This window comes from Eumetopias jubatus, unplaced genomic scaffold, assembly GCF_037043125.1.
Source record: "Eumetopias jubatus isolate StellerSeaLion01/CBP00866 unplaced genomic scaffold, mEumJub1_p1.0 scaffold_5, whole genome shotgun sequence".
In the NCBI taxonomy this organism is placed as follows: Eukaryota; Metazoa; Chordata; class Mammalia; order Carnivora; family Otariidae; genus Eumetopias; species Eumetopias jubatus.
In genome coordinates, this window is record NW_028274811.1 from 125,290,947 (window position 1) to 125,312,445 (window position 21,499).

Genomic DNA, 21,499 nt, shown 5'->3' on the forward strand with positions numbered 1-21,499 from the left:
TTAAGAGTCATAAAAATGTTCAAACTTTTGGCCCAACTTCCACTTATGGTATTCTAACTCTAAGTGAATAAAACCTCCAAAGGGAGGGCAAACAGTACATATAAAGATGTTCCACTGCCTTAGTTTTATATAGAAAAAAGTAAGAGCAAATAAAATGTCCAACAGAATGACGAAGGAAATTATGGTTCATCCTCTGACAAAACTATTGGGTGACTTTTTTAAAGTTTTAAAAAAATTATTTAAGTAATCTCTACACCCCACGTGGAACTCAAACTCACAACCCCAAGATCAGAGTCACATCTCCTCTGACTGAGCCTGCCAGGTGCCCCGGGATAACATTTTAAATAATTATGAACACTACATAGGAAATGAAGAAAATCTTCATGAGACAACCTTGAGAAAACAGGACTATGTATGTATAATTTATACCATGAATACGTATTTAACTAAAATTATATTTCATATAAATATTTTTATTAAAAACCTAGTAGGAAAAACCTAAAATATGAGATTATATTTTTCCTATTTTCCAAATAGCATGTAGTTTTTTCCATACTGCTTCTATAATTGGAAAAAAAAAGGAAGTCTTTAACTTTGAAGTTCTTAAAAGATTCTAAGTTCTAAATTCCACAAGTTAGCCTTACTTAGCATACCAGAAAACTGTAAGTAGTTTTATATTTTCCAAAAAAACTAAAGGAATGGAGAATTGGTGTACTATGAAGTCTTTTATAAAGAACACTAAAATTCTGGTGGCTATCTTCTAGTTGAAAACAATCAGAATCACTAAAATTGTATGATAATTCATGTAGGTGGCAGCATGGCTCAAACAGATAGACAGCATATTAGAGATTCAGATACTGAACTGTATTCTAGCACAGTCACAAACAAACTTGTTGCAAATTGTTAAGTCATTTTAAATTCTAGTTTTTAGGCCTCTTCATCTGAATACTGACATGCAATGGCACTCTGACACACACTACAAACCTTGAGTAACTGGAAAAGACTGAAAAATTACACTTCTCTCCCTTTCCCACCAATTCTCAATTCTGAATATGTATATGTGGATTTTGCAGGTCATTTTAGCCTTGAACCTACAAATCTGTCCCTTAGCAGTGAAGATGGAAGTACAGACGCAATACTTGCAACCAGAAGCAAAGCTGAAGCAGGAATAAAAGAGTAGAAAGAATCCAAAACACTTATACACAGACTTTTTTCTTATCCAGTTAAGCAAATTAATTGTCCAAATACAAGCAATTAGCTAAACTATACTAGTTCTTTGCTTTAAATGTTGTCCGACCTTTTCTGGGCTTTGTGTTTTCTTTCTTGTTCAAACTTACTCTATGTTTAACATGCCCCACCTATCTTCTGTCACTCCAATTAGTCCTTCGTCCCAAAACTGAAATATAATTTAAATTCATTTATTCAACAATTGTTTGTTGAGTGGTTGCTATGTACAAGGTACCAAAGACTCAATAAAGACAGGGTTCTCCCATCAGCCTTTGTAAACTACCTTTAGATTGATCCCATTTTCTCAAAAACATGGTAATTAGCGCTAGAGCAAAATATAGCACCTATTATTTTAGTTATAAACTCTAGATATAGTGAAGACAGGTTTACTTTGTTTTTCAAGATAGCATCACATTGTAATATGTCCTTTACAAAATGATATTCAGGATCATTTAAACCAGTAACTCTAGGCAGATCCTTTTGTTCAAATGGGGAGTGAAGGGAATAACTTCTTATTCCAAGGAAGAAACATTGTAAGTTTATACAAAACCACCAGCAATAACTTCATAAACAAGTAATACAGTTATAAGGTATCTGACTCTTGCCATTAAAAATGTTTGAATGCCTAGCAACTGAACAGTATCATATTCCACTGTATTTGTTTCTTTAGTTTTCTGTTATCTGCAGTAAAAGTGAAAGTTATTCAAGTGAACTTGTTTCCATAGTATAGGAAACTTAATTTAAAAGCCCTTCCTTTACCCTTTCCTCCTACATTCCCATTTTCCACTCAACTCAGACTCTGCTCTGTAACTCATGAACACAGTATTGAAATGAATGTACACATTTATGAATTATAGTACTCTAAAAGGATAAAGGAGCAAACTGTTCTGGTTGATACACTGGGCTGTATGTCAAAAGCCCTAGATTTTTAGATTTAGTGGAAATGTGTACAGAAGACAGTCTCATTTAGGCTATAAAGCATGAATGTTAATAAAGATTACACCTAATTTTATTAAAAAAATTTTTTTTAGTAACCTCTATACCCAACGTGGGGTTCGAATCACACACTCTTCCAACTGAGCCACCCAGGCACGGTGTATATACCTTAATTTTAAATACCAGAGCCCAAGCATATAAAAAATATCCTAACACTAAACACATCTTTCACAAGTGCCATCTTCTTAGAATGCTAGAAGTTATTCCAACTGACAAGCTGTATATACACGCCCACTCTATGAATCAAAAACAGTAGAGGGATAGATTGAAGTGATATTCAGAGGTGTTATGAACGTCAGCACTGGATGAACAACTGGGTTGAAGGTACAGTAAAGGAAAAGGGTCAAGCATTATCATCAAGTTTTCAGTTTAGGGAGGTGAGGTGATGGCGGAAACATTCACCTACTTCACATAGTTGTAAGAATAGATTTCTTTCTTTTTTGGGGGGAAGTGGTAAGAGTAGGGAACAACTGAGGGATGAGTTCAGATTTATATACTTTTGAATTTACAGTATTTATAGGACATCAGGAAATGCCTGGTAGACAGATGGATCTGTCTCAAAGAGAAATATATCATTCTGGAGATAGATTTGTGAGTCATCAGCATACAGGTAACAAGCATGTAAAAAGTCGTATGAATAGATGGGATCAACAGGAAGGGAGAACAGAACGAAGGCTTAAGAACCACCTTGGGAATACCAATACATAAGGGGTGAACAGAGGAGGAAGAACTAGCAAGAGCCTACAAATGAGAGGTCAAATACACAGGGGAAGAAAAATAAGAGAGATAACCCTGAACCAAAGGGAGAAAGGGGTTTCAAAAAGGGAGTGGTGAAAAAACAAAAAAGGTGGTCAAATAAAATGACCAGAAAATGGTCCTTTACTCATCATCTGTCCCAACTTTCAGTAAACAGCACTGCTTCTCTAACTTTAAGCGTTAAAAGAGAGGTACTAACTGTTCTTCACTATAACTGATACTCTATTTTTAGTATAAACAACAAACATTAAACTTAAAACGTGAACTCAATTTTTGGTGAGTTATTATTGTACCATCCCTCATTTCTTATTCCAGTTTCTATGTGCTAGATGTTTTCAAAATATGTGATGCTACCTATTTTAATTGTGATGAAAAAGAGGGCAATGTCTATTTTACCTGGTTGGTGGAGCATCTAACCTGACAGAATTAACTCATATAAATAATTGCCAATTACTAATAATGTTAATTACAAATTTTTTGGACGTGAGGGGTAAAAATGGGCAAGTAACATTATGTCCAATAGTAAAGCAGGTGCAAGATATGAGAGAAATTATCTAAAGTTGTTCAGTTTTTTTTGACAGTAGTACCAAAGTTAAAGGGTATTCTAATTCAATTTCAAAATGCAGTCACCAACAAACTACTAGTACATGCAACAACATGGATGAATCTCAAAAGCCTTATGCTAAGCAAAAGAAACTTATCACAGAAGCCTACATACTGTACGATTCCATTTATATGACATTCTAGAAAAGACAGAACTATAAGACAGAAATTACATGTGGTTGCCAGGGGCTGAACAGGGGTAAGAAACTGATTACCAAAGGACATAAGGCAACTTTTTGGGGTGATGAAAACATTCTATGTTTTGATTGTGGTGGAGGTTGCAAGACTAAACATGTTTGTCAAAACTCATCAAACTGTGTACCTAAAACAGTGACTTTTACTGTGTACACTTCAATAAGCTTTAAATTTTTAGAAAATTTCAGTCATCTAAAATTTTGTATAAATAGCACTATTTTATATGAATAGCATTTCTTTAAAAAGATTTTATTTATTTATTTGAGAGTGAATGAGAGAGAGAGAGCGCACAAGCGGCGGTGGGGGGAGAGGCAGAGGGAGAGGGAGAAGCAGACTCCCCACTGGGTAGGGAGCCCGATGCAGGGCTCATGACTTGAGCCGAAGGCAGATGCTTAATCAACTGAGCCACCCAGGTACCCATGCATGAATAGCATTTTTAATGTACTGTAATGTATTTCTCATTACAGTTAACTTATCCACATTGTTATTATACACAGTACATAAATTAGCAAAGAAAACTGAAACTGTAATAAATCAGTCTTGAGCTTAAAACAAGAAAGTATTTGGATACCTTCCCTCAGTATCTCATTCTCAATTCTATTGTCCAAGGGGCCAAAACAAAAAACCCTCCATATACTTTACAGTCCTTACTAACAACTAAAAAAGGAACTCTGTTTTGTTTTTCTTTTTGATTTATTTTTACACACAAGTTGTTATGTGTGCATTGTTGGGATGTATGTAAATAAAATGGTCTTACCCAAGAAGCAAGAAGCCTTAAGAAAACATATATCTAAGAAAATTATATTTCAAAACTAGCACAAACATATACTGCTACTTACTAAGCTTAGATTTAAAAATGTACCTTTAGGAAATATATAGCTCAATTCTAATCAATCAGTTCAACAAAAATGTATTGAATACTTGCAAAACAGGAAAAGCACTGTGATGGTATTATAGACATAATGATGAAAATAATACAAGTCTCCCTCCTTTCAGATAGCTGGTGGCTTAGTATGGCTTACAGACACAGGAGCAAATTACTTTATCAAAAAGATACAAGTAATAAACTCACTAATGTTATGACATGGAATAACCAGAGAAACTTTCACAAAAAAAGGCCATGCTTTCTCTTTCACCTTAAAAGAAATTTCTGGTCTGTGAGTAGACGTTTTGAGAAGTAACATGTCTACAGAAGAAAGCAGGATTGCTACACAAATATACATTTTCACAGTTAATATCAATACTTTCTAACATTTTGAACTTATGAAGATCTCAGAATTTGAGGACTTTCAAACTGCTCAATGTTTCATCAAGGAAAATAATACAGAACCATCCACATTAAAAGCACCACCTGTATTCACTATGCTATAAAAAAATTTTTGCTTAGGACATTGACAAAGATAGGAAGAAACACATAAGAAAACGGAAAAAGAAAAGAGTAAAAAGATTAACAGAGTTAAATTAAAAGCATATGTCATGTATGTCTTTCAAGATAACCTGAAGGTAGGTTATGGCATAAGTACTGGTTTCTTAATTCTTTTCTCAAAGGGGAAAGAATGGTAACAGCTTTTAGGGCATTACATTTCAACTTTAGAGTTTTCTGAGACATAGGCAGAACCTTGGGGGGAATAAAACTGCCATGTGCATCAATTTTTTAAGAACGGTATTTTAAAAAGGGAGGGGAATCTATGCCCAATTTACACTCTATAAACTTTCAAAATTTCCTTGGTCATTACCAAGGAAAAACTAAATTACATATAGCCTAACTCAGATGATCAATTTTTTTTAGGTGGAAATTGGCAAGCCACAATCCTATCAGATAAAGACAACTAAAAGCCAGTTTAAAATTCTTGAAAAGGTTGCCAAGTAGAAGTGTTCAGAAAAGTCAGTGATCTATTTTCCTTATTAGGATTAATTTCAAGGACATTTTCATTTTGCAAATTAAAAAATTAAATATAAAATCATAAAGATTAATATTTTTAGAGTAAACTATATTTTAAGTTTTAATAATTCATTAGTGTTTCAATCTCTGTAAGTTTTTAAGGTACCCAGAATCAATAACTTGTTAAAAAACAGTACTCCTATTAAAACAAGTACACATTTCATTTTAGCATAAGACCAAAGGATTGAGAAGTACAAATGACCCAAATAACTGCAACAAAAAGGAACTGAGTATTTCAAAATTATGTCATAGCTTCTGAATTTTTCAGGAGATGTAAAAATTTTACCTGTGTTACTTCTTAAAACATCCACTCACAGACCAGGTATAAAAAATTATTTTAGTAAATTAATGCTAATTCCATGTTTCTGCATATGAAAATGTTTTTCCTTTATGCCAAAAGGCAAATGTATACAAAAGAACACTTGAAAAGTTTGGTACGTTTGTGTTAACTGATGTTACACACATGTAAGATGGCAAAACAATTTACCTACATAAACTATGTTGGAAGTTTAATGTATCTTTAGAATATTTTTTAATGCTTGACATTTTTATATAAGAAATAACTGAATCACAATATTATGAAAAAAAGTACCTTTTCCACATTTTGCCAATTTCCATAAACACAGCATGCATATATTTAAAAATAAATCTTACTTAAATGCATATTGGTGTATACATTTTGTATGTTATATGAGGTGTAAACGAACAAAGGTATTTTACAGAAGAGTATAATCAATCATCTATAATTAACCAAAACATTTTAGAAATCCTCTTTATAAGACATAAAACGGTTCACTGCTTTATAACGAAACCTACCCTTTTCATCAAAAAGCGTATTATAAATGTTGAAGAGGCAGGGTGATAGAATGGAAGGACATTTTAGAATTAGATATATTAGGCTGGAGTCCTACACCTCTAACACTTGCTAGATTTGCTACCCTGGACTAGGTTCTTAAACATGATGAGCCTTAATTTCCTTGTCTGTAAAACAAGAACACATCACTAACCTCACAGGGTAGCTAGAGGTTCAAAGCATGATACACACTGTAGTGGTTAAGGTTGATAGGTAAAGTATCAACTTTGGAGTCTTTCCTCTACTTTCTTCCACTTGTCAGCTATGGGACCTTCAGCTAGTCGTTTAATCATTCTATACCTCAGTTTTCTCAAGAATCTTAGAATCATAAACATAACCAGACTCATATTATATACCTTGAAGATTCATGGTAGATGGAAACCACTCAATAATATTACGTATTACAAACGTAAACCACTCAATACAGTGTCTGGCATACAAAAAAGATCTTATTGGGGTGCGTGGGTGGCTCAGTCGTTAAGCGTCTGCCTTCGGCCCAGGTCATGATCCCAGGGTCCTGGAATTGAGCCCCACATGGGGCTCCCTGCTCTGTAGGAAGCCTGCTTCTCCCTCTCCCACTCCCTCTGCTTGTGTTCCCTCTCTTGCTGTGTCTCTGTCTAATAAATAAACAAAATCTTTGATTAAAAAAAAGATCTTATTAAATCTCAGTTATCCTAAACTAAGTTCTAAATTGCTTTTTACCGTCTCTAAAACTCAAATTCACCCCTGAAGATAAAGATTTGCCATTAAGGCCCACAAAAGAAAAAGAAAAAAAGACTATCTCAAAGGCTTTAAAGGTATTCACTAAAGGAATCCCTGTAAGATTGTATGGCAAAAGCTCTAGAATAAGTGTACAACTTCCCAAGTTGATGACTTTGAAAGGATTAACATTCTTTGGCTATAGAAACACTAGAATTTTTAAAAATTACCATACTAATTTATAGATTTATCTACTATATTACAATTGGTCATATACATTTCTATGAATGAAATAACTCTCTAAAGCTGCATTTTCCCTTTCTAGAAATTGATGCTTTGACAATTTCAACTCAATAAAAATAAAAGAAGTAAAAATTACAGACTGCTTAACAAACACTAAAATATAAGACAGTAAAGATTTGATGATTTCAAACATATATATAGGATATACACTCTGAATACTATTTTAGTTCTTTGCCGAAAGTACACAGGTTCCTTGACTACATGACTTGTAAGTACTGAATTAACCGAGCAACCAAAAAATGAAGATTTTATTAAAACTAGAAATGTAGAATCCTAAATCCTTAAGAAAAAATATAAACCAGACTGACATTTACTAATTATAAGACAACGGGCAATTTTCTAACCTTTCCAGCCTCAGTTTCTTCATCTGTAAATTGTGGATTACTGTTTCTATTTCCTGAGCTGCTTATTTTAAATGAGATAATAATACAGGGTCATACTTAACACAATTCCTGGCACATAATAAGCCCTCAAAATCTTATCTAGCTGGCAATGCTGTATTAAGTAATAATCTCTCCTAACAGTATCACTTTGGAGATAGAAAGAAATATGCCTTAAAAAACAATTCATTAAAATTGACCCTAGATTTATACCAAACAAAATAATATGTAAGACCAAATATCTAAAATCATTTTTATTACTTACTTGGGTTAAAATATTCTGAGCTCATAAAATACTTTTTAAAATTACAATGATGACTATAAGTAAAGAGACATGATATTTTTATTTATTATTTCTTTTTAAAGATCTTATTTGTCAGAGACAGAGAGAAAGCACAAACACAAGCAGGGGGAGTGGCAGGCAGAGGGAGAAGGAGACTCCCCAGTGATCAAGGATCATCCCAGACCCTGGGATCACCTGAGCCAAAGGCAGACGCTTAATCGACTGAGCTACCCAGGTGCCTCGAGACATGGTGTTTTTTTTTAAATTTTATTTTATTATGTTATGTTAATCACCATACATTACATCATTACTTTTTGATGTAGTGTTCCATGATTCATTGTTTAACACCCAGTGCTCCATTCAATACGTGCCCTCTTTAATACCCATCACCAGGCTAACCCATTCCCCCACCTCCCTCCCCTCTAGAACCCTCATTTTGTTTCTCAGAGTCCATAGTCTCTCATGGTTCGTCGAGACATGGTATTTTTAAAATTGCTTTTAAATCAACTAGAAATGTTAAAATTCCACTCTATAAAAACACTTTCAGGAGTTACTATATTTACTACAAATACAGTTAACTGATTTACATTCTTAAGGAGGAACAAAATGTAAATAAATTTAATCATTCAAACACCAAACATACACACAAGGTCAGGATTTCTAATGTAAAAGTACTATTTTCATACCAGGAAAATACAATCAAGAGACAGGTATCATATCTCCCTAAAGAAGAGGAAAAAGCACCTTGGACTCTGATCATTGAAAAAGTCACTTAAGGTATCAGTGTCGGCACTGAGCAACAGCAATACCTAGCTTCATGACCAGGGCTCACACTTCCTTAAAGCAACATAATTTAATAAAAAACTAGTAAAAGCAAGAGAATCCCTTATTCTCATTCACCACATGAATCTACACAAATCATGTGGCCTCTGAGTATCAAGTTTTTCATCAAAAAATGGAAATCATGCTGGTCACTTCTCTCACAGGGAAATGGGAATATTTAAAAATGAACTCAGGTCACCTTGAAAAAGAACCATTTTAAAAACTCAAAGAATAATTATAAATGACAACTGCTAAAAATAGAAAAGCTGTGCCTAAAAAGTACATTTTGAAATGATTTTTAAAGGCTATATAGTACCATAAATTACCACCAAAGCCAACTTAATATGCTCAGGATATTAAAATAAGTATCTTCAACTAAACAGTTCATTACCAGGTTTCTATAAAGTTCCTGGTCAGTAATTTCCTATTCATTTTATAGCAAATAAATGTGATCAACAGCACTGAAGTTACATTTCTCTTAAAGGAACTTTTATTTACCTCAGTCTTCCCAATCACTTCACATAAAACTAAAATCGTATTTTAAAATTCCAGAATTACTCACAAATTATCCTTTTCCTAATAAGCAATGGGGTGGGGAAAGTTAAATGAAACTATATAAAGATCAAACTCTTTAGTTTTTATCTACTCTTGTATTACTAATTTTTACATAAACATAGGGTATGCCAAAATATGAACTAGGTAGGTTCAAATGTTTCTATAGCAGTTTGATGATGGATTAGTACCAAAAAATTAAATATGAAATTAATATAGTAGTTTTAGAAAATACATGTTTGAGATGGTTAGTCTGGCTTCAAATAAAAAAAGATTTCATATTTGAATTGGTATAGCTTTGCTCATAGTATTTCTGAAATTTAATCACGATCGCTATGCAAAAAAACAAAACCTGGTTTACTACCATACTAAAAACTTTCACTTTTCATCCCCAAAGATAATCTGAAATAGACAATTTTTCTTCAAATATAACTTTTTTCTTCTTAAAGGGGGCAGTATTATAATGATCCCTAGGATAGGTTCAAAATGCTTTCCAATAACTTATAGTAAACAAATTGTTGAATGGTTCCAAGAAGAAGCATCCTATATACTCTTATCAAAACACTAAAAATAATTATTTAATATTCAATTTTAATTTGATTTACTAGGCTTTCACTACTTTAAAGTTGCTTTCTTTTCAAGTAATTACTGTAAGTTATTGGTAGCTCTATAGACTCGAGAGAAACAATAAACCACACTGTTGAATAATACTAGGAATTATTTCTCCAAATAATACAACTAACATTACAAGATTACTGGAACACTTAAAGGGTTTTCTTTCACTAAATTAAAAAAAAAAATAACAGTAGAAATACAAAAATAGCCACTGGTGACTATCCATACAACCAATACAGGGGAGGTAGAACAGAGTATTTATAGTCTCTAGGGAAATACAAACTATTCCTTCCAACGAAGTTGTCAAAAATTTTAAAGTTCAAGTTTAGGGTTTTATTTGAGCTTTACAATGTTTCTTCCTTTAAAAATAACTCATATAATTGGTTTGGATCAAACAAAAAATATTTTCAATTTACTTTAAAATGTTTATACTATCTTAATGAAAGCTATCATACAACCTGTATTACTTACAAAACACTAAATATGTAGAGTTGGGAAAATAAGATCTGGTAAGAACTAATTCACTTTAATTCCAAAGTCACAAGAAAAAAAATCAATCACATAAACAGTTATCTAACGCATTGATTCAAACATCTGTGTAAGAAAGCTCCCTTTAACTATAAAACTCTAAAAATAAGTTGCTTCTGTTGATGAAAACTAAGCAAGTAGAACTCCTCCTTCCCATTACCTTTAGTAGAAATATGTTCATCCTTGACATACGTCTCTGTATTTTATTTAAATAAAAGTTGTAAAGGCATCTCAGGTTCATATAAGGACCTTTCAAACATTTATATTGAAACCCTTACCCGCTCGCCACACTCCCCCCCCAGTCCCAAACTCTCTGCTTAAGATGTGAAGTGTTCCTCCCTTCTGTATTCCCTCCCCCCCAACAAGCCCCCATTCGCCTGCCCCCCACCCAGTGTAGGCCTGAGGCCCTGCAGCAAACAGTGTCTAACAGGAGCAGGCAGCACAAAGACAGGAATGGGAGATTAGTGGGAGGGAGGGAGGCCGGGATTGGGGCTCAGCAGGAGCTTCAGGCTTTTTAAAATTCAAACTGCTCCCTGACCAATACAAATCACGGACACGCTACTGACTACTACACGGATTTATAGCATTAAAAACATGCCTAGTACGTGACAGCTATATTAACTTCACTCTTTTTAACATTTATCCATACGTTTGCTGGAAATGTGGAACAATTTATTTTAAGCAGAGTGCTAAACTCAAAAATAACCTTCAGAAAAGTTACTTATTCTACAATGACAATAATAATTTAATAAGGCACAAAAAATCCGAACCAATGTAACACCCATTAGTAAAACAAGGGACTTTGTTGATCAGTGTTGCTTCAATCTAACCAGTGAAAGTTTTCCTTCAGTGAATATGAGACAAAGTATCAAAATAGTCTAATGCCAGGTACATTTATTTTTTTCTATGCAATTTGTACGGCTGAGGACTTTTAAATTGATTGTTTTTCCTTTATACCAACCTACCTTACCAACGCCTTAAATAAACAAGCTCTGAACACTTTACTCGTGAACTAGAATTTGTTAAGGCAGAACTAATATTTTTCTCTAGCATTTACAGATACATTTGACCTATTAAAATGACACCTCTCTCATTACACAGTCAAACATCATGGGCACAAACAGCCAATGACAATCCTGGGACCTCAAGAAGATCTGCCCTGACATGAAAGGATGGCACCTTCTACCTTTTTTTTTAACCTCCCTGGGATTTTAAGCATAACTTAATTTCTATGCTTTTAAAGAAAATTGGTTTTACCTGTACCTCGGTACCATTCTCAGAACATTTAATACTCTTTTTATGCTTCTACACGCTTAGATCAGGAAGTACCTGAGTATTTTATGTATAGTCGTTTAAAATTGTCCTTATATAACGCACACAAATCTAAAGTGGCAAGGTAAACCTGTCAAGTACTTCACACTTGCCTTTGAATAAAAAGTCCATGTGCAACACACACTGTCAAACAACAACATAAAAGCTCTTGGTGAAGGGGGGGCACATGCAGTGTCTACCACACCACGGTTTTCTATATTAAATATTCATGTGGGCAATTTAATTCTTCAAAAAAAAAAAAAGAAAATGAGTCTTTATTAACTTTCTAATGTCCAAACAAGTTTTACACAGGGCAAGAATTAGCACTGGATCCGTGTCTGAGTATTTACATTTGTCTCACTAACTGAAACTACTTCCTCCCTTCATGGGGTCACAGGGGGAAGAAGGGGGGTTGTTTGTTTCACTGGGACGTTCCCCACTCCCGGACCAGGAAAGTTGTAAATATGGGGACGATCAGGGCACATTTGCTGTTAGTTGTATTGTTTCCGCCTCCTCACTAGCTACGGCTCTTCTCCCGGGCGAGGCCTGTCACCGACCAGCAGTAGCTCCGCTCAGCCCGGAGCTCTCCTAATCCCCGAGCTCAAGTAGATTCCGCTGGCCCGCGGCCTGCACTCTCCGCCGGGCCTACGCCTCCCCGGCCGCCCGGCAGGAGCCCAGTCCCCGCCACCGGAGCCGGCCGGGAGAGAGTACAAAACCACCGCCACCCAGGGCGGCTGCCACCAGAGAGGAGCGAACTCTAGACTCGCCCGTGGAGGAGACCTGGGGCCGCTAAGGAAACGGCGGGGAGGGGAGCGAGGAGGAGAGACGCTGAGGACCTGGCGCCGCCGCCGCCGCCGCCGCCGAAATAAAGAGCAGGAATTTACCTGGGCGAATCGGCGTCTGAATCCAAGGGGAGGCCGAGGCCGCTGTGGCGAGAGACTATAATCCGGGCCGGGAGGGGGGGTGGCTACGGCTCCTCTTCCGTCTCCTCAGTGCGGGGAACATGTAGAGCCGGGGGGAGACCAGCCGAGAAGACAAATCGCTGCTTCTTCTTCCTCCTCCTCCTCCTTCTCCCACATAGAAACACTCACAAACACCCGACCGGGGGCCCGAGCTACCGGGGGGGCATCGCCGCCGGCCCGGGAACCAATCCTCCTGTCGGCGGGGGCGTCCCTCCCTGCGGCTTGGTGGTGTCGGGTGAGTCGGTACCGACGGAGGGAGGGGGGGGAGGGCGGGGGGGGAAGGAGCCCTGTGTGTGTCTCTCTCTCGTTCCGTCTCTCCCTCTCAGAACAAAATGCCGACCGGAAGTGCAGCTGCAGGAATGACTCCCTCCGCCGGCGCCAAACACTAACAACCACCCCCTCTTCCCCACTCCACTTCCGCCACCGCCGCTGCCGCCGCCACTTCGGCTCGCGTCCTCCGCCGCGCCGCACCACGCCGCGCCGCACCACCCCGCGCCCGGGCGGGCCGGGGCCGGCAGCAGGCGCTGGCGGCTCTCCTCTGCGCCCTTCTCCTCAGAGCGTCTGCGGATGTTGCCTTTTATTGTCGATCCTGCGGAGCGGCGTTTTCGCTGCGGCACGGGCGGGCCGGCTCTCCCCGGTCTTTTATTTTCCTGGAGGCCGACCGGAGCGGGGCCGGAGTTCGGTGGTGGTCGTGGGCGTGAGGGGCGCTCAGGCCCGACCCGGCTCACGGGCCAAGCTCGCTAACCCAGCTGGTGGTCATTAGCTTAGGGAGCCGAGCTCGGGGCGGCCAGGTAGAGGACGCCCGCGATTCGACGGCGACGGTGCCTTTTTTTAAATGGTGTCTCTGCAGTCTGGTGGATGGATGTATCGTACACCTTCTCTCCTCTGGAGAGGCTGAACTCTACGCCCGTCTCTGCATTGTTTCTGCAGAGCGAGAACGCAACCCTTGGAGGTGAAGAAGAGTCCCAGCTGGATTAAATTGGAATCGTGTTTGTGATGCTTTGGTTTCTGGAAATATGCGGTCTTTTCTGGTCTTTTTGTTGGCGGTGGTTTTGGTTCTTCCCTAACTGTCGGGATAAAGGCCTGTAGGCGACGCTGTGCGAACGAGGAGCTGGTCGGCGGCGGGGCCGGAGCGCGCGGGTCCGCGCCCTTCTCTAGGTGTGGGTGGAGCCGGGCGCGCGGGGAGAGCCGCCCGCCGCGACTCCGGCCACCGGCGGACCTTGGCGACCGGGGCGGGGTGGGGGCGCTGGGGCCAGCCGTTTTCCAACGTCGTTTTCCTCTTTCTATTTGAAACAGTGAGGTACTGCACGAGGCTGGAGCACAGATGTGATTGTGTGTACAGTGCCATGCTTCTTGTGGTCTCCTGTTGTAACAAACTTCTTTTCGCAGTTCTCTGTTAGTGTAAACTGAAGGGGGGGCTTTTGTTCAGGTAAAAAGTGCTGTAGGTGAGCGAATTTTATTCAAGCGGGACGAAATTTGTGTTAGTTTCATGAACTTAGGTTATACGTTAATTGGTTACGTATTCGTGTATGTTTTCCAATACGCTAAAACGAAATGGGAAAATTTGCACTCAGGTTATTCCATTTGCTTCAAAAATCACTGGAGAGACTAAATCAGATCTTGTTACTCCTTTACTCTAGACCCTGCCGTGGCATTGCATCTAGCCGAGAGGAAAAGCTAGTCTTGACCGTGGCCTAAATACTGCGCGCGGTTGGGGGAGAAGCTGCCCTGACATTCTTGCGAGCAGGACCTCTGCCCTTGCTCTTCCCTGTGCCAGCCTCTTTCCCCCAAGAATCCATAGGGCTTGCTCCCTCACCTTTGTTTTTGCTCAGATGTCACCTCGGGACTTTCGTGGCCCCCTCTTGAAACTGCATGTCCCCTGTCCCCCTTTCCCACTTTATCCTTCAGGCGTTTTATAGATCTTATGTGTTGATCTTACTATGTTTTCCCCCAGTAGAATGTTAAGCTCCAGGAGGGCAGGACGTTTTGTTCTTCTCCACTAGTGTTTTGTGGAGAAAGGGTGTCTAGACTAATGCCTGACATACACAGTGGATGCTTAATATTTGGTTAATGAATAAATGACAATTATAAGGGCCCTGACCTCCCCCCGCACCCTCCCCCACAGCAATTTCTGAACTCTAGCTCTTAATATATACACTTATATGCTACAGAGAACCTTATTAAAGATTTGTGAAAACTGAAAAAAAAAATCGGGAAAAACCGAGTTTATTACAGAGTTCTAGAGAAGGGCACCACTTCTAGACATTCACCCTCCACAATATCGGAAGCCCACAAACTAGTGATAATTGTTTTTAGGTTTCTGTAAATGGGCTTGCTAGAGGACAGTTGATTAGTAGATCACATGATCATATTCATACTGGGCCAATTAGATTTGCTCTCTTCCTGAATCACAAACTACATTCTTTATCCCGTCTGCCCTCTTTCTCGCAAAATACGGCCGAAATTAAAGTATGTGAGAATTTGGTTGGCCTAGCCCAAATCCAGCACTACTGGAAAAGTTCATTCAGCAAGTATTTATTGGGCACAAAATGTGTACCAAGCACAATGATTCAAAAGGTGCATGTTTCTGAGGCTTTATTTAGAGGGCCACATATGGCTGCTTTGGTTACTATACAGTTATGCTGTCAAGCAAAGCAAATACTAGTGAGATTCATTTTTACAGTTTCCTCCTGAAGAAGACTCAGTGAAAGCTTAGATCATGCAGAGTGGATATTTTTAATTCACCTTTTAGTTTGCTGTTCATTACATGTACTTAGCTTTTGATAGCACTGGATATACCAATAAATTGATAATCATTTTTCAAAACAAATTGAGAATTTTTATTTCCTATTATTGCCTGGGAAAATAGGCCTTTTAAAATAAGAACGTATACCAGTAAACTAGAAACCATGCATTAAGCTTTTGGCAGTGACATTCCAAATAATATTTAATGTATTGAATTTTTTGGTAGAAGGAAAGACAGTCTTTAAAACCATTAATACAAAGTTAGATGTTGCTTAGTAAATCCAACAGGCTGTTCATTTTAAGTTTACCCATTAATCTTAAGAACAGCTTTAAGTAATATACAGATGGCTCAGAATATGTTTTTCACTCAGTTTCAAAATAGTATTTCAGTTTGCTTAAGGAAACAATTATCTTCCTATATACTTTCTTAAATGTTACTGGTGAACTACTAATTTTGCATGTCTAGGTAACAAAAGTCTTGGCATTATTGTAGCATTTAAAATTTTAGAGATGTTATTTTTCACTTCCCTCATTAAAGATTAGGTGCTAATTAGCTTTATGATAAGCATCTCTTATATACCTTAGTGAAGGAAAACAGACAAGGTCTCTACCTTTAAGGGTTTTAACTTGTATATAGTTTATATCAGTTTTTTTGCAGATCACAGAATTAAATTGTTTCAATGCATACAGAATATTTTTCTATTAAATCAATTAGTGTTTTGCTTGCCTGAATTTAAGTCTCCAACTTGAGATCTTGTGTAAAATCTCTTAGTCTAATCTTAGTGTTTTCTTGATTTGTCTTCCTTTCTTGTTTTTTTTTTGGGGGGGGGAAGAGAGCTGCTTATTTTGATCATCACCATCCATCTATTTTGCTTTTACATTTTTAAATCTTTATGTCCCAAATCAGTTGATTTATGGTGGCTTTATATTTCATTGTTATATCCTTGATTTGTCAATAATTTGTAGATAGCCCTTAATCTGGCCTAATATTGCCTCCTTGCTTTAAGTACTGAGTTGCACTAATTTTATTTCTTTATTTTATATTCCTGGATATTCCTGTATGTATTCTTGATCAATAAATTGCATAAGATTTAATAAAATATTTTAAATGGATTTCAAGGATTAAATATTGAATGTCAGCAGGAGTTGGTACAATTTACAAATTATGAATTTTTTAAAAAATTTGTCTTCAAGATAGTTTGCCATAAAGTGATGGAAATGAAAAATTTTAGAAAGTCATTTCCACACTATTTTATGCCTACCAGTTCAGTCCTTTGTTAGTGATAAAATGTTAGTGATAAAATTAACTCTTACAGAAAAAAGGTAAAGAACATGTTATGTGTATATGTTTTATAGACTATTTCATACTCTACTAAAATTTCATATTTAGGAAATTAAGTAACTTTTAGGATGGTTTTGATTTTAAGAAACTTTGATGAGTTCAGTATAGATGTTGATTTGAGGGTGAGCTACAAAAATATCAAACAACAGTATGTAAATATGTTCTTGTTTCAAGTTTTCCAAGTGAATACCTAATCAAATTTGTGATAGTATCTATGAAGGTTATTCAATGTATTTTATCCATTTTTGTTAAGATGATAGAAAGTAATGGTTTTTTCCCCCTCAAGGACTTTCTTCATCTTGGCCTTTAAGAACGAGTTTTGTCCTTTCATTAATCCTTCATTTTCTCTGAATTCATAGATTTTATTATTCATGCCATCCACATAGAATCCTATGACTTACCTATATTTACATTTTTGTGTATCTGTACTTTATACTCCTAAATAAAAGTAACTAATTATACTACATTACAGGTTTCACTGCATTACATAGGGTAAAGCCCTTAAAAAAAGCATTTCTGTAATATTTCAATATGATTATTTAGGGTCATTAAATCTTCATGAAAGCCTAATCTCAGTGGAACCTACACATATGCTGAATGTGAACCAGATAAACTATACATGTATTTTAATCCTAAACCAATCTGTAATAACAGATTAAAAATGACTTTATGAAGGGAGAATACAAAATCCATTAAAAACTTAACATCTAAAATAGGTATGAAGGGAGTGCTTATGATGCTCTTAAAAGCATCTCCACTAGACCAGTGCTTTATTTTCTTTTTTAAGATTTTATTTATTTATTTGAGAGAAAGCACATGAGGGGGGGAAGGGTCAGAGGGAGAAGCAGACTCCCCGCTGAGCAGGGAGCCTGATGTGGGACTCCATCCTGGGACTCCAGGATCATGACCTGAGCTGAAGGCAGTCCCTTAACCAACTGAGCCACCCAGGTACCCCTAGATCTTCTTTAAAACTTGGTCATATACCGTTATGGGTCATGAAATTTAGTGGGTTGTAACTAGCATTTTTTTATTTAAAACAGAGAAAAGAATAGAATCTGGATTCTATAATAAGTACATTACACATGGTAAAGTGTATTTTTAAGTAAACATTGATTCCATTTTTGTGTGCATGTGCTGAGTTACCATGTAATAACCTATTTCTTACTATGGGTTATAGGCCCAAAAAACTTTTTTTTAAAAAAAACCTACAGTTCAGGTTTTTACCTTTACTTCTGTCCTTAGAAAATGAAGAAGAGTGCTAAGAAGTTCTGGTTGCCTATGTAGTGAGGAGTTTTAGAGAAGCACTAGGGTATTTTAGAGGAGGTTTGATACTGATTTCAGAAAGGTGACCTTAAGGTAGAGGGGAGGTAATAAACTGTAGAAATGTTAAATATAGTTGAAGTTTTAAGAAAGAATTTCCTAATAGAGCTAAATTCGGTGTATTTAGATCTATGACTATTTTCTTATTTATTGAGGTACATTTTCTAATTTCAAATGCTGAAGACAGAATAATAAATTATAAGGCAAAAGATGTTTCTATTTCTTCCCACCTTCTCTTCAATCTTAAAACAGGCGTTTATTAACTAGCGATAGGAATGCAAAGAAAACTATTACCTTCATGAGCAATTATAAGAACAAGTTATTCCCTGAAAATGATAGAAACTCCTCCTTCCTCCAAAAAATAACAAACTGTCAATAAGGCTTTTCTCTCTAGCCCCAGTAAATAATTTCTTAAAGTAGTTAACCTTCATTTGCCATCCAGTTCACCCTATATATTTAAATAAATGTACTTAAAATTGTGTACAGAATTTAAAAGGGGGAAATTTTAAAAGGAGAGTGTTGTGTATAGAATTGTATAGTAAACATTGATTCCATTTGTGGAATTAATGAATGAGATGAAAATGAGATGTATAAATGAGATGATGAAAAATAACTGTCAAACAGAAAATAAGGATTCTGTCATACTGGAATGTCTTAATAGGATTTAGACATTTCAGTAAAATTTGTTTTAAACGTTACTTACTGTTTTGCCTGATTTCAGTATAGATTTCAGTATTGTATGTTGACAGGTCTAAGAGCATTAATAAAAGTTTCTTTTCAGACATATGCTGCCAGTTTCCTTTTGATTATAGATATTTAAGACCTAGTTTGGTTAAAACCTCAACACAAAATTTAGAGAACATAAGAATCTCTAATTCAGTTACTGAACCAAAGCTTAGTATCCCAAGTATTTCACCAAAGCAATATATACTCTTATCGAACTAAGAAAGTAATTATATTACTAACCAGCAGAGGGAGCCAAGTCAGTCCTGAAAGGGTAGGATTACAAAGGAAGACCACATGACTTCCTGTTTGTTTGTTTGACTGTTTGGCAGCTGTTCTCTTTTTGAGTTTAATCTACCGAAAGCCAAGTAAAAGGGTAGAAAGGCTACCAGTGTGTCAGATACGGACAGGGCGACAATTTTGACTGTCAAAATTGCCTTGCATGAAGGAAACTGAAAGAAAACATCTGCTTAAATTAAGGACAGCCCAGGGAAGAATTTGCAGCATAAAAGAGAATTCTTTAAAAACCAGATATTAAAAGTTGAGTAAGTAAAATATGCAAACAGTAAGATACTGCTTTTCTTTCTAATACATGTGATGAAATTAGTGTGGATCAGAACAAAGCAATTAAGCAGAGGAAATTCAAGTAGAAATATAAAAGTGGAAATGTCTCAGTATTACCACCTAAGATGGAAAACCATAGAAAACATTACCTCAGGACCATGATGAATTACCAGCCAGAGATAACAGTGAACCATTTTTTTATAAATCCACTTTTATCTAAAGCTGAAATTAAGCTCTAAATAGACACATTTTAAAATTATAATGTTGGTGCAGCTAAGCTGATTGACCTTACATTAAATTTATATTCACTTTGATAAAGGGATAAATTTTGATTAAAAATACAGCAAAATAATATAATGAGATGGTTTTTCACTTTAGAAACTAGAATTGTTTCCACTACCCTTTATAAATACAATAAAAAGCAATATCTCTTGTGACAAAAGTATGAAGGAATATAGTTTCTAAACGATAATTGTACTGTCAGCTTATTATTTTCTAAGAACCTCAAAGTGCCCGATACAATGAGTATTTGAAGTAAAACTGTAAAAGCTAGGTATTAGCTAACTGCATCAAAATAAAAAACTTAAAGATCCAAACAATTTTGGTCAAATAATGCTAGCCTAGCCACTTACTAATTGCATGTTTTTGGAAACTTACTGTCCAAAGCACAGAAGGCCAATGGATTCAGGCAAATTTTAGCTATAGGTACATCTATTTATGTGTTTATTCATTTCAAAAATATACTTCTTGAACACTTAATCTCCAGAAGACATGGAACGTATCTTCATTATGAACTAGACAAAATTCTTTTTTTTTTTAAAGATTTTATTTCTTTATTTGACAGAGAGAGACACAGCGAGAGAGGGAACACAAGCAGGGGGAGCGGGAGAAGGAGAAGCAGGCTTCCTGCTAAGCAGGGAGCCCGCTGTGGGGCTCGATCCCAGGACCCTGGGACCACGATCTGAGCCGAAGGCAGACGCTTTAATGACAGCCACCCAGGCGCCCCCTAGACAAAATTCTTGTTGAAAGATTTAATTCATTAAAATATGTGAACAAGCAAATTCAATATGTAACCCATTGAATCCAAGGAGACCATATGTAGAAGCAAATCATTTAATATTGAGTACTAGAAGGTAGATTGTAAACCTCTGTAGGTCAGTTCTTTTATAGGGCAGTATAGGTCAGTATAATATACTGGCCTATGTATTGGCATCTGGTATCAGTTAATCATGGCAATGATATCCAAGAAATAAAATTCATCTGATGTCAGCCTTAGAAACATTTTAATGCCAAAAAAACAATCAATATTACTTTTTTCTTTAAAGATTTTATTTATTTGAGAGAGCACAAGCTTGTGGGGGGTAGTTGGGTGTGGGTGAAGGGGTAGAGGCAGAGGGACAAGCAGACACCCCGATGAGCAGGGAACCTGACAGGGCTCCATCCCAGGACCCTGGGATCATGACCTGAGCTGAAAGCAAATGCTTAACCGACAGCCACCAGGCACCCATGACCTTTCTAATTACCTTTTAAGTTTTGTTAATGTTCCCACCATGGAAAAATAACTGTAATGATTTTTTTAATTACATTAATAAGTGACAATAGCTTTGCCTTGAACCATTTCTTTATTGATGAGCATAATAATGGGTTAACTCATCAAATTCCAATAAAAACTATTAACATTGTCACCAAAGTCAACATTGTAAAGTCTAAAATATGTAGGATAAGGGGCGCCTGGGTGGCTCAGTTGGTTAAGCCTTCAGCTCAGGTCATGATGTCAG

General features: G+C 36.7%; 1 protein-coding gene across 3 annotated transcripts in view; it reads right to left on the minus strand.

Moving 5' to 3' along the window:
* NIPBL (NIPBL cohesin loading factor) overlaps positions 1-13,280 on the minus strand; it is a 201,820-nt gene extending 188,540 nt beyond the window's left edge. Inside the window, exon 1 of one of the 3 annotated variants that reach the window (XM_028098111.2) lies at positions 12,950-13,279. The gene's annotated coding sequence lies outside the window, so the exon portion shown is untranslated. Of the gene's footprint in view, positions 1-12,949 lie in introns of all 3 variants that reach the window. The other 2 variants (XM_028098113.2, XM_028098112.2) reach the window with 2 other exon arrangements.
* Between the last annotated feature and the right edge of the window lie 8,219 nt (positions 13,281-21,499).